A 13026-nucleotide genomic window follows, 5' to 3' on the forward strand; every position below is an offset into this window, starting at 1 on the left:
AAGAGTTAAGTACACGACCCCCTCTTATCATTAGAGTGGGATTCGGTTTTGCCCCCCAAAGTTATTTTTTTAAGAAAGCCCCCTCATAAAAGTTTTAAGCAAATTTTACCACATCCTTTTACTTCAAATGCTGACTAGACTTTGACCAATTGGCTTATGTGGCATAGACTCGGATTTTAATCATTTCCAAATTTTTTAGATTTTGAATCAGACTTTATTATTCACCTTAATGATCAGATTAAATGCTTATTTTTCCATCAATTAACATAAACAAATTAATTAACAAACAAATCAATTAAAAGAGGAATTAGGGTTTACGTGTGACATTGGACTCTCTCCTTCAAACTCAGCAGCGTGACGACGTGGATGGAGAATCCGTCTTCTCCGGTGAACTTCTGCCACCATTAGCTCTCCATCTCAACCTCTCTTGTTCGTCTCTCTCAATCTCTCTGGTTCATCTCTCACGATCTCTCTTCTCCGCTCACTCAATCTCTCTTCTTCGCTCACTCGATCTCTCTCCTCTCATTTTTTATTCGATTTGAACTTCGTTTGCGTTCTTATTGTGGAAAATTAAAATAAGCTCGTTGAAAACTTCGTTTACGTATTGAGTTTCCTTGGGCATGTGATGCATGAAAGAGTGTTGTTATGATCAAACTAAATTCAAGTGAATGTTAACAGCACCATGGAAATCACATCAATCTTCACCTCCTTGAGATGTAAATCGATCTCTCTCCTTTTATTTGCACTATGTCGTACATTCCTTTTGGAAGAGTGCTGTTAGAAATATTCATTTAAGAAGGAATTATGGATATTGTTATACCCCAAAATTTGCCCGCATCTTTTTCAGAAAGAAGGCAACAGACTTCTGTCTAAAAATTGGGATTTTCATATAATCTTGGATTTTATTTCACAAATATCCTGATTTTATGAATACTCGGTTTTTAGAATTTTTCTTATACGGTATTTTGGTTCGCTGTTGAATTTATTCTTACACAAACGCCAAGTACTGTTTATCACTTCACACACGCTGTTTATTTGAGATTTATTTGCAGATAAATAGTACTGACGCAATTGGTACAGAATTAAATTTTGCAGACGCAAAGTCCGGGGATTCAGACTGTACTGGTAACAAGTAAATTACTATTAGTTTTTGTTTCCCACTAATTTTTGTACTATATTATTATTTTCAAAATCTCTTCTATTATTTTCAAAATTTCTTCCTTTCTTTTCAAATCTCTTTCTTTCAAATCAAATCCTAACTTTATTCTATACATCTCTCTTTTCAAACCCTACCATACACTTTCTTTCAAATCCTACTACCACTCAAATTTTCCTTTTTTGTACGGAATCACTTCATTCCCCAACGTCTCTATCCTTCTTTTCACTCTATAAATACCTCTCATTTTTTCCATAAATTCTCACATCAAATTTCAACTCATTTCTCAAACTTCTACCTCATAATTATTTTCTCTTCTTCCCCGGCAAAAATGGCAAAGTGGATGGATACGTGTTTTCTTATGGTCATCACTGTCTTGGTGGTGATCATGTCCCTTTTTTGTCTGCATAGTCCTGAAAAATGCGGACCTGGGTTGCTTACACTACCGTTCATCTATATGTTGTTATTTATAGCATGGGTTTTTAATCGTCATTTTTAAAGTTTGTCGTATCTTTCGCTTTCAAATAATGTACCATTCATTATATTTGTCGTACTGTTCATTATATTATGTAATATTTGTACTGTCAGTATTAAATGTCGTACTATCTATCGTACTGTCGTTTGATTATCAAGTTAATATTATGTGTGTTTATTGCTAGTTTAAATGTTTATTTTTCTGTGCATTAAATATTTTTCAAGGTTATTATCGGTAATTTCGTTCGCGTACGGTATATTTTATTTATTTATTATGTTTTGTGTTTTTCTAACAACTCATGTAAATAAATTTTCACCATTAACACAACAAAAAAAAAAGAAAATATTAACTTTAACTGTTGAATTTTCGCTTTAACTGTTACGTTAATGCCCGGACAGCCAGTTGACAGTCAAACCCGCTGACAGCACGATTCTCCGTGTTTTGTACCATGAATCAAATCAATCTTTTGCATTTCAAAATTCCAAGATTTTTGTTCTAGAAGTCTTCTGATAATCACATGATCAGCAGAGACTCAACACTGCACAAAAATCAAGTACGCTTAACTGTCTCCTACACAAACAGTCCTTAACCAGGGTTTTTGTTTTTTCAGGAGAACAAGTTTTTTGAGACCTCAAATGGATTTCATGGACCTCCATATGTCTCAAAGTACCACCATACAAATTTTCAAACTTCAATTCACTCAGACGCACAGTCAGCAGCTCAAACAGTCAACAGACGACCAGTTTGACCGAAAAGTCAACAGACAGTCAAAAATGAAATTTTTTGTCAACATCCATATTTTGTCAAAAGATTCATCATTTGATCAATGGTTGATCATGATTCATCAAGAAAAGATCAAAAATCAACAAAACCCTAAGTTTCAAAATTAGGGTTTTCTCCTAAAATGTCAACTGAACTTTGACCGGCCATAACTCTCTCCTCGTTCATTCAAAAAATTCCAACCAAATCTTGTTTTGAAGGAAATTCAATTATATTTCAAATTCAATTGATCCCATGGTCATTGGATTCACCATTTGAAAAATATGAGCTCAGACATTACAGGTCATTTTCAAAGTCAACAAAAAGTGGTTTTTTGTCAAAGGCCATAACATCAAGATAACTTCTCCAAATGAAAAAAAGTTTCCAAAGTAGCTTGTAGAGGACATCTTGAGGTTTCTAAAAAGTACAAGAACTCCTTCATATGATCAAAATTGAAGGATTTATGCCTTGTTGAAGTTGGCTATTTTTTGGGAAAATGCATTAAAACAAAATTGATCAAAAATGTTTTTTTCCAAAAGAGGCCAAGTTTTCATGATCCAAACATGATTCTAATGATGCTAAGGGCCTCCCACGACCTACCTAAGGCCCATAACATTTTTATTTTTTTTTTAGTTTAATTTTATTACATTTAAAGTTAAATTAAAAAAGAAATGGTGTAAGATAATGATACAATGCTTTGTTCTTAAGTTAAAGCCATCAAAATTGATTCAACTCTGCAGCATGGAAGTACATGGCAGGCCTAGAGCAAGAGGGTGAAGAAAATTCAAAGCCATGGCCAAAGAATTCAAGATTTTTAATATTAAAAAATCAAAAGTTCAAAAAGCAATCAATGCTTGATAGCTTAAGTTTGCAGCACTTCCATTGCTTATAAATGAAGTAGAATACTTCATCAACAACACACAAAAGATCTAGCAAAAGAATAGCCAAGAAACCACAAAATTCTCAAAAAAATATCAAAGCTTTGTAATTTTCGTTTTCTATCTTCCAACCATTATCAATACAAACAAACATTTTCAATCATCTTCTGAAGTCATATAGAGTAAGAATGAACCCCTAATATGGTCCCATGAGGGTCATAACACGTGCATAGTGTTCTTCATGTTCATACATAATCAATTTTCGTTTTCTTATATTTAATCAATCTCAATGTAATCTAATCATTCTAATGAGTTCATGAGGTCTTATAGGACAGGTCTGGGCTTTAACATGTTAGCTTCCACGTGAAAATTGCTCAATACCATTGATGAGTGTTCATGCATGTTCAAGCTTCAATATCTTCGAATCCATAGCTACAACACTCAAATAGCAAAACTAACGTCATATTTGAACTCAGAGCATCCTAATTAGGGGATCTGGGTTGCTTTTGTTGTTTATGATCCTTGCTTTTGCAGGTTTTGAAGCTACAGGGAGATATGGCGTTTATCGTGAAAATAGTGGGGGTTTAAAACCGCCGCTATTTGCTTCAGAAAAATGAAGAAGAAGATGAATAGGAAAGGACTTGCGTGGCGTGCTCCTATTGGCCAGTTTGCGCGCCATGGTCATTTTGAATTCCTTGGATCCATCGTTCATTACCCCACGCTATTACCATACACCTCTTCAATCTCAGCCTTCCAATTTCATTTAATCCAAATCTAACGCCCTAGCATGCGCAACCACACCATAGTCCATCATAACTTACCACACCAGATTATAAATATTATATTTTTTATTTTATTTAATATAACTTGCAAAATTAATTTAAAATAGTTTTAAAAATAAAAAAAATATAATAAAAATATTTTTAGGTTGATAAAATAATATATTATTTTTTGACACAAAAATATTTTTATTTTCTTAATAATTGAAATATTTTGTTTAATTAATTAGATAATATTTATATATTTATCTTTTAATTGTTTCTAACCTATCAAAAAATCAGAAAAAAAATATTTTCTTTTTATTTAATCAAGTTTATATATTAGACTGATTTTGTACATATTTAGAATATTTTTCTCTTTAAGTTTAAATTATTTGTATAATTATTTGTATAATTATATGTTAATTAGCTTAATAAATTTCCAAAACAACTTCAAAAATCCAAAAAAATTAATTTCATTTTAAATTAATTAACCAGCAACTTGAACATATTTTAGACTTAATTTTTAGGTTTAAATTTTATTTCTAATTCTTAGCTTTTTTAATTAAATTAGTTATGCATTAATTCTAATTAAAATCAACCATCCAAAAAAATCAAAAAAAACTTCCCTTTATCTTATTGCAATTTAAATTCATAGATAAGTGTATAGGTTGTCAAAATCATGTAAATAGCTTAGTTTACATTTCCCGCACAATCGATATAATTGCGTAGATTTATTTTCCGCATTTTACATTCCCGCACTTTAATTTCTGTACATATAAAACTGCGTGTATGTCAAAGATAATAACTGAAGCGCTAGATCACTAAATTCAAAAGACAAAAAATATCTGAATCAGAACACGATCACACTTGCACCTCTTAGGGTAATCCCTCTATTACTCTTTTCAAAATCAATTCTGCTGTTTCAAATACAATTCCAATAATTTTTCTGTATCCAGTCAAAGAAAATTTTCTAAAAGAAAATAGGAAAGGACCTTATAAATTTAGGGTAGATCTCCTAATTGCTTGCTCAAATCAAAACAACAAATGTTTCACATATCACGGTTTTTCAAAACAAAACTTTCAAAAAAAAGACTACATTTTGTATATATCCAAACAAGGATCATTACGAAGTTAAAGATCTTTTTTTCAAAACATCTTTCGAAAGATAAAACACTTTGTATACATCCGCACAAGGATCATTACAAATTTAATTTACAAAGGTATTTTAAGACCACATACAAGCATTTCAAAGCAAGACAAATGATTCAAACAAGTGAGCTAAGCAATTAAGAGCCCATGGATAACCATGGATACAAAGGGGTGCTAATACCTTCCCTTTGTATAACCTACCCCCGAACCCAAAATCTCTTAAAGGTCTTTTTCTATTTCTTTTATAAACCTTTCCTTAATTGGATAAAATAAACGTCGGTGGCGACTCTCTGATTTTCAAAACTCAAAAATAAAAGAAGAGTCAGTTCGTATCTCACGAGAAAAAACCGAGGACGACAGAACTGGCGACTCTGCTGGGGACTTCAAAAACAAAATGTTTTCAAAATGGGTTACCTTAGAGTTTAGATCACTTCGATGTTTTCAATTGCTTGTCTTGATTGTTCTATTTTTTTTTAAAAGGTTTGTTTGGGTATTTACTTATGTGAAAGATTCTAACCCGAATCTCGAGATACCTTAAGTATGTGACAATAGACCAAGAAAACTATACGGCATGTACCGATACGGTTGATCTGGTAGTCACCGTTAGTGCGACACTTTGGTCTGTACTGATATCCCTTGAAAACGATCAAGGAGTATGTTAGGCTTCCGAAATGTCATTAAACACTAATTTGTCTTAGAACCTTTAGTTGAACTTGACTTGTGACCTATTAAGTGACTGGCTTTGAAATTGATCGAAGTTAGTTATCCTCGAGGAATGTTTTGATCGGCCGTCTGAGTGCCGTATTGAGATGTTGTCTCCAAGGATCATAGAACCCGAATACTATTTTAAGACAGGTTTAAACCAACTCAACTTCAGTGGGGAGGGTATCACCTATCAACCTCATGCAAGCCTTTAAACCTAAGGCTATTGTTTGATTTGTTTGTGTTTGCCACATGTTTGACATCATGACATCATAAGCATCATAAACATATCATTTTCTCACTAATCATTTCAAGGATCGAAGAGTTTACCTTTGTTCTGTTGTTGCAGGTAATGGCTCTCGCTACCAGAGATTATATCCGGATCAACATCTCAACAGTGCCATCTGAACTTAAGGACTTAATATCAGAATTTCCCAGAAATGCTCAATTCACCGATAAGCACGGTCACCTACTCCATTTGGTTACCTCAAAATTTGAAGATAAAACACTTTGTATACATCCGCACAAGGATCATTACAAAGTTAATTTACAAAGGTATTTTAAGACCACATACAAGCATTTCAAAGCAAGACAAATGATTCAAACAAGTGAGCTAAACAATTAAGAGCCCATGGATAACCATGGATACAAAGGGGTGCTAATACCTTCCCTTTGTATAACCTACCCCCGAACCCAAAATCTCTTAAAGGTCTTTTTCTGTTTCTTTTATAAACCTTTCCTTAATTGGATAAAATAAAAGTCGGTGGCGACTCTCTGATTTTCAAAACTCAAAAATAAAAGAAGAGTCAGTTCGTATCTCACGAGAAAAAACCGAGGACGACAGATATCATAAAGGAAATGATAGTAGATGATGAAATCGAAAATTACCCTGAAAATGTGTTCTTAAGAACTAAGGGCAATCAAGTGAAAGTGGAGGGAAGATGATTAAACATGTTCAATCACTTTCAAATAACATGGTGCGATACATATGTATGAACGCACTCTTCCATGCTTAAATATCCTCTTAATTAGTGTAAAATTCACTTGAATTTAAAATCACTTGTATATTGAGTTGTGGCTGGATATTTGTTGTAATGTTTTTAGGTGTTGTTTGTTTATATGGTTTGTTATAATTTATTTTTAATTTTTTTTCAAGATTCGATTATATAGGAATTTTGTGTGGTTGGATATATAGGAAAACATTTTGTGTGGCGGGATATATAAGATATATGGTTTGTTTCATTTATTATTAATTATATAGGAAATTGTCACATGAAAACTATGTGGCAAATTAATGACGTCATTTTCATGTTCAAAGACTTGTACTCCTGTGCTTGAAAAGCCTGTAAGTTTAGGGGCGTGATTTTTATGTGGCAAGGTGTTGCAATGTGAAAATCATATGGTAAATTAGTGACATAATTTTCACGTGGCAACAAAGTTATTACACATGTTCCTGTCGTGTGATTAATTATGTCCCTAGTTTTGTATTGTGACATGAATTTGAGGGTTGCCACGTGAAAATCAATATCCTTAGTCATGTCATATTGTACTGGATTATAAGTTATGTTGATGGTTACTTTACTATTAGAGTATAATTTCAACGGATGATTGAATTTTACTTGAAGTTCTTCTAGGACTCTATGGATCCATATTTCCCCATAAATACCTCGAATCATAGCTCTAAATTTTGTTTTTCCACTACTTCTTATTATTCCTTATTGTTTCTTGCTTCTCCGAGTTACAAGATTACCCCACACATAGATACAATATTTAGAGGTAAATCTTCTATCTATGACTGATCCTTCCTTATTAGCATTAGTGAATATAGATACTTGGAAAACATTATTTGAAAATATTAATAAGAATTTGAAATTTTAGAACTTTTGAAGAAAATCTATTGATTAAGTGCACAACAGTTAAAATTTATCCACCCCGTAAATAATTTGGAACTTTATGTGTGAAAAGTAAGTGCGAGCTACTTCCAACAAATGTCATTTTTCTTACTATGCAATACCATTTTTTATGGGTTTGGGGGCATGAGCTTTGATGTATTATCCAATTTTGACAAAAGAAATCTCTCAAATAAGTGTTAAAGTATTCTTTGCTATTATCACTTCTAAAAACGTGAATATTAGTTTGAAGTTGAGTTTGCACCATTTAACAAAAATCATTTACAACTTGACAAACATAAATTTTCCTTTTAACAAGTATACCTAACATACTCTAAAGTGGTTATCGACATATGTGATAAGTCACTTTTTAAGAGACAATGTACTTGTATGGTTAAGGTCCCAAACATCACTGTGAATAAAGAAAGGTTAGACGACTTATAAAAATCTATTGAAAAATGAGAACGATAGCATTTTGAAAACTCGGAAGCTTCACATTTAAATGGAAAAATCCTTATTATAAAACAACTTAGAAAATGAGCATTTCAAATATCGAAAACTAAGATGACCTAATCGTAAATTCTATAACATAATGTTGTCATCGTTATTAAAAGCAAAAAGGTTTTTACATGAAAGTGGAGGGAAGATGTTTGATCATATCAAGCATAATGTTGTCATCATTATTAAAAGCATCCATTACATAAGGCTCCATCGATTGAACCCATAAGGCTCAAGACTGGAAACATGTATGTAGTTTGAACATGGTGCGATACATATGTAATAACAGATTGAACTGCAATACATCTTGTAACACATAAACCATATGTCTTCGTTGAATGATACGCAGGAGATTGTTGAGACTGGAAAGGTTGCAGGCTGGGGGCAAGTAATTGATGTGTGTCCCAAGTTTGACAAGAATGGACTCGGTTTCAGTCCTGGAAAGTAGAGTGTGGCGCCCAAGCCCAGTATCCTCAGCCCGGTCAAGTTCGTGAGTGGAGGTGTTGTCCGAGATGGTCAAGTCAGTGCCATTGTCAATGGTGAAGAAGTGGACACTGATTGTGATTTTGATAGCTGGATTCGTCCAAGTATTCTTGGGGAGATGCCTCGCAACTGGACAATTGAAGATGTCATTCAAATCACACAGGCTCAGGAGTAAATTTTCTTATTTTCATATTTCTTATCATGCATTAATTCCTACGTTCTGCGCAAGGCGTAGTGAATCATTTGTAGGGCCATGCAGTTCCTATTTTCAAAGTAAATCATAAATAAAAGGACGTTTTTTGCAACCAAATGTTTTGTTCCTTGTCTTTCTTTTAAAACTTTTTCCTTTTTAAATGGCAATGTTTCCTTTTGCACCTACATGCACAAAGCTTAATAAAAATAAGAACTAAAATAAAACATCAATCATGCAGAGAATGAATTGATGTTGATGTTTTTAATGTCGAATATTAAAGTTTGTGTAGAGTTGATTAATTTTAATATTTTATAATATAAATATATAATATTGAAGATCAAAATATTGTTAAAATTATAATTAGTGTCAAATTCCTTTTAGAAGCACTCTTTAGAAATAACAGCACCATGGAATTTGAATTCTTCAAACCAGAGCTCTTCTTTTGAAAGTAAGAATTCTAACATCTCAAGGAGGTTCATTAGAAGTGATCCAAGCACCTGGATCACTTCTGTAAGTGGAGGAACACCATAGCCACTTCCATTTTGAAGCTCGAACAGTTGGAGGTCTGTAGCATAATTCAGGAGGTGTCAAGCTAGTCCAAGCATCCAAACATGTTCCTTAGGATGCATTGAAGTTATCCAGATGGTCACAGCTTATCTCTAAGTGCAGAATCACTACTTTCCATTCTCACTTGGAGCTCAAATAGAAGGGGTCGGGTAGAGAAATTCTGAAGCATTCAAGGTGCAATAAGCATTCAGTTAGCATCACTGAGTCCCCAGGAAGCTTTTAGGATCATTCAACCATAGCCAGAAGTTCTCCACCATAGCCATCGACCTTCATTTTCAGAGGTATTTTTTCAAACTCCAACACACTTATTCAAGCACACTTTCTTATATATCTCGATACCAGTTTGTTCAGCATCATCAGAGGATTAAAAACCCTCTATCATCATTCATTTATTCATCTTGTTCATCATTCAATTTTAAAATTAGGGTTTATGTGTTCTTCGTGTTCATACTGAAATTCGTTAGTTACACTTAGAATAAATGAATTCTGAATCCATGACCATGTTCCTCGTCCAAAAACGAGCAAAATTGATGTTTACATCATACCATTTGGTTGAGAAACCAGAGAGTTAGAAATTTGAATTCTCACGAGCTCAAGGAAGAAGATGACTATGGTGGCACGCAAATTTGAATCTCCTGGGTCTTTTTAAAATATAATCAATTCGTTGCATATGTTATACAAACTGAGCGAGTAGCTCAGTTGTCCAGGTTTTGTATGTTGGTCATAGGGGCATGGGTTCGAACCATGGTGAGGCCAAAACCAATTTTTTACCACTTGTTATTTCATCTTTTCTTTACAATTTTAATGAATTGATTCACTTATCAAATTAAATCATTTTTACTTCATTTTTCACACACTTGTCAATTAATATATCTATTTTATGAATAATAAAAAAATATCATAAAAATATTATTTATTTCATATATTTTTATTAGGTTTTAAAATGGTTTGTTTTTAGTATTTTCTTAATACTTTAAATATTGTTTTCATTTTGTTTTTTTAACCTAACTATTGTATGAATAAAATTATGATAAAACCCTAATTATTTAGGTCTTAAATAAGGTATAGACTTTGTCGTTACCCTAATTAAGTTGACTTTTGTCAATTTTTAAAACTGATTTCAAAACTTCAATTAAACAGACGATCGAGGTTTTCAGACAACAAAACCTTGCGTCATTTCATTTTCAACTGTTTCTCATAAGCAGTAAATTGATTTCAACGGGCCTCTAATAGAGTGTAAGACCCAACACCTTTCTTTTCTTTTCATAGTTTGTTTTCAAAACTGTATTTTCAAAACCTTTCATTGTTTTCAAAAATATTCAACTGTTCACTGTTAAAACTTCAACTGTCAACAACAATAAAATTACTGGTGAGGCTCTATATATACTTCTTCAAAGGCCTCCACTCCATCCAGGTTAGGCTTTATAGCTTTCACTTTACAGTCTTCATTTAAATTACTGTCAAATATAAACTGTGTATATATATTAGGACTACGTCTGAGTACAAACTTTATGACAGTTAAACTATATATATATATATATATATATATATATATATATATATATATATATATATATATATATATATATATATATAAAATATAGGAATATGGCCTAGGATTGAGAATGTCTTACCGGTGAAGCCTCTTTCCTAATTAGAGATCTGTAGTTCAAACTCTCAAGATGAATTATTCCCGGTGAAACATCTTGAAAAAGCCTTAGAACCCCAAAATAGGATACATCCACCCAAGAGGAATTATTCCCGGTGAAACCTCTTACCCATTTGCTTAGAGCCAAAATAAGTTCAAAACCACATAGCTTTCTCTTGTGCTATAACAAGGACCCTCGATTAGCCTCCTCTTGGACTTTGTACAAGGACCCACAGGCTTCTTAAAAGCATATTTCCAGCTTACTCTTGAGCTTGTATACAAGGACCCATCAGGTTTCTTATAAACATAGGAACAAGTCTTTAGTCACCTTTTAGCCTACCCTGGTGAGTTTCTTCTATTCCTTAAACCAGACTTTTACACAAGCTAAGAATGTCTCAATCCTAGTATTGAGCATACCTTTTTGGAATGAGAGACATGGACAGTCTCTGTCACCCTTATTCTCAATCTTCAATAATTCTCCTTAGCAGAGTCTAGGATCCATAACTGTTTATCACAGTCAGTGTCAGCCTTAATCTTGGGCTCTAAACAAGAAGTCTCCAATAGTTAATCTTTCTGCCATCAGATAAAAACCCCTGGAAAGGGTTAGCCTCCAAAATCAGTCTTTCAAAAATCATAATTACCTAGAAAGGGTTAGCTTCCAAAAATTCAATTCTTAAAAGATAATCTCACTAGTTGAGTCTCACCTAGGTCAATCTCTGTCAATAAAAACCAATTTCCCTAGTAGAGTCTAACTTAGGTCAATTACTCAAACAAATTCTCCACTAGAGTCCATCTTCAAACCTGGGACTTTCATTCATCAATTCCTGTGTAATAAAAACACAATCCTCAGTAGGGTCAATCTTTAAAGCAACAAGAGTCAAAAAACCCCTCTGAGTCAAAAGATCCCACATTGGTAGATCTTTCCTCATTTAAAAGGTCAGCCTCAACTTTGGGCTTTGTACAAGGCACATACTCCCTTTAGAGTCAAAATCCAGTTCATAGGTGTTTCCCTATCCAGAGTCAGCCTCAACCTTGGGCTTTGTACAAGGCAGATAATAGAGTCTCCCTAGTAAGTCCTTCATCAACAGTAGCCACAACCTTGGGCTTTGTACAAGGCAGATAAAACCACATTTTTTGTGTCAAAAGATTCCTAAACTTTAGGATCTTTTTCCCATAGAGTCACCCATACTCAGTTTATTTAAGAGTCCGCCACAACCTTGGGCTTTGTACAAGGCAGAAAATAGTGTCTTTCCTAGCAAAAGTTAGCCACAACCTTGGGCTTTATACAAGGCAGCAAATATATATATAAATATATATATATATATATATATATATATATATATATATATATATATATATATATATATATATATATTCCCCAATTAAAAGTCAGCCACAATTCTGGGCTTTGTACAGAACACCAAATAAAATCCACCAAATAATTGCTCTCCAGCTAGAGTCAGCCTCAATTCTGGGCTTTGTACATAACACAAAATCTCTTAGTTTAAGTTAATTCCCCAGTGGAGTAATCTCCCAGAGTCAATAAAATCAATCAAAAAGCCTCAAGCTTGGGCCTCATACAAGCCAGCTAAAGTCAAATCTTTCAAATAGTAGATAGACATAACTTATCTCTATAAAGAGATATTTTTACTATCTCACCACATTCAAACAAACAAACATCACAATTACATTTTAATTTTAATCAAGTCTCCCATTTAGGATTTTGAAAGGCATGCTCTGTCAGTAAACCCAGGCATGTGGTAACTTTCCCTAATTTGGATGAGTAATTTGGATGAGTACTTGCACATACACAAGTAAGGTTCCCCTCTTGAATGAAACGAGTGAGCGTTCATGCACCGAGTGGGGGC

Source organism: Vicia villosa, unplaced genomic scaffold, assembly GCF_029867415.1.
Source record: "Vicia villosa cultivar HV-30 ecotype Madison, WI unplaced genomic scaffold, Vvil1.0 scaffold8, whole genome shotgun sequence".
NCBI lineage: Eukaryota > Viridiplantae > Streptophyta > Magnoliopsida > Fabales > Fabaceae > Vicia > Vicia villosa.